This window comes from Pteropus alecto, unplaced genomic scaffold (assembly GCF_000325575.1).
Source record: "Pteropus alecto unplaced genomic scaffold, ASM32557v1 scaffold189, whole genome shotgun sequence".
NCBI lineage: Eukaryota > Metazoa > Chordata > Mammalia > Chiroptera > Pteropodidae > Pteropus > Pteropus alecto.
Window position 1 is genome coordinate 4,129,122 of NW_006442117.1, and position 2,089 is coordinate 4,131,210.

Consider the following 2,089-nt stretch of genomic DNA (forward strand, 5'->3'; position numbering starts at 1 on the left):
GCCAGGGCGGGGAGGAGGGGGTGGGGCTGCAGTGCCCCCTCTCTGGCCCCCGCCCATCCTCCAGGAGTCAGAACCTGTGAGGGGTCGGTTTCTGCCGTTGATACCTGTGTTCTAGATGCTGAGATTTCTGGTATTTTGCTGCTAAATGTAAAACGGAACAGAAAGAATAAGGTTCCCAGCACAGAGCTCCCAGGTAGAGCTGGGGAGGCCGCTCCGCATTAGGATGTTTGATAAATGGTGCTTTTACCATTCGTTTCTTTAAAATTCCTTCAAATCTAATGCTTTTGCCGGCCTTCCCTTTTCAGGAGGGCAACATTCCACTTACGGAAATTGTAATTTTAAGTATGTGTTTTTTAAAAATGTCCACTCTTGGAAGAAAATGAAATATCTGCTTTCCGAGGATTCCCCGCCGCCCCACGCGATTGGTGCGTTAGAAGTGCTTTCTCGTTTTTGTTTAAATCTAAGAGCTCGTCATAGGTTTATTTGGGACTCTTCTGGGGCTTCCGGTCTGATTCCTCAGAACTCTGCCAGGACGTAGTGTAGACGGCCACACGGTGCGGCGGTCTCTGCCAGGCGCTTACACTGTCAGAAAGATGTTCCCTGAGCGTGAGTGAGCCGTGAAGCAGGTGGAGGCCGCCTTGGACTTGATGTTGGTGAAGTGCCGAGTGCAGGGCAGTGTCAGCCTACTGGGTAGCGTCAGACCGTCACCAGAGGGTGACCCTGGGAATGGGGACCTGAATGGAGTTTGACGCTTATATCTACTCAAATACATTGTCTTTTTTACCAACTACTAAGTAGCCAGTCCTGTGATGTAGGTTTTCAGTGGCATTGAAAATGTCCCAAACTTCTTCAAACGATAATCTTCCTGTGAAACCGATAAAACGGATTGTAGTTAATATAACAGGATCCACCCCAGTGACACACTTTATTTCCCCAAACTGTGTTACCAAAAAGGCAAGGTCAGGACGGACAGCTTCCCCAGAGGGGACCCCTCCCCTGACCTGGGCGTGGCCTTCCCTGGCTTCCCCAGGATGGAGAGGCCACCCGCCATGTCCCAGGGCCCGCCTCCGCCTCGCCCGGGGCCCCCGTGGGCCGGAGCTCGCGGGGCTGGAAAATGCCACGGTGCCGATTCCTCGTCAGCCTCCTGGCACCACGGCCACTGCGAAGCGCCCTCGCCCTCCCCGGGTCCCATCAGCCCTCTTAGCAGAAACTTCGTTCCCGGGGAGTGTTGGTTATTTAGGGAAAATACACTCAGAGAACAGGACAAATACAGAGAAATTGATGACACTCGCTCCCCGTTTCCCTGTCTCCACCTAATTTCCAGCCTCAGTCTGAGAACATTCATCACCTCCGAAAGTGACCCCTTCCCGTGACTGACCGTAGCAGCTTTCACACAGTAAATCAGAACGTGTCACAGTTTGTTGACTTGCGGGGGGAGTAGTTCTGTCGGTCCCCGATGGAATGTTGTCATTGAGACTGAATGCCAGAATCAGCTACCTTCTTTCTTCCTTCCTTTTAAGTTTTTTAATTAAATTTTTTACTTGATGAATTAGTGCTAAGAAGCCATTGAAACTTTTTACACAGGAAAGTGATCAAACTGTCCCCTGGGACGGACTGCCTGGCAGGAGCTGGGGCGGCGGGAGAGGTGGGGCTGGGAAGCGTGGAGGCCCTTGTGACCGAGTGCCAGCTCAGGGCGTGCTCCCGGGCTCCTTCTGCAGGTAGTCCTGAGTGCCTGCCACGTTCAAGTTGCTGTCCTTCTTGAGGACCTGCAACAACACAGTCCCTCACGTCACCGCACTCAGAAGCACAGCTGAGCAGACGCATACGCATGCAGCTCACGGGGTAGTACGGTGCAAGGCGTGGACGTGGAAGTGTAAAGGGCCGGGGACGTAGAGATCGTGCGCACGTAGACAGGAGCTGGGGGTGGCGGCGAGTCACGTGGCAGGAGCCGGAGGAGCCGGAGGAGCCAGGAGGTGCTGAGTGGTTGGAACGATGTTGGAGTCGCTGGCCAAACCAAAGAATTGCAGAACTCGTTTTGAAAAGAAGAGGTTACATTTGGTTGGGTATTAGTTGACATCTAGGTACCAAG

General features: G+C 53.1%; 1 protein-coding gene across 1 annotated transcript in view; it reads left to right on the top strand.

Annotated features, from left to right (window-relative positions):
* Positions 1-2,089, top strand: part of RYR2 (ryanodine receptor 2) — a 561,319-nt gene that overhangs the window by 436,505 nt on the left and 122,725 nt on the right.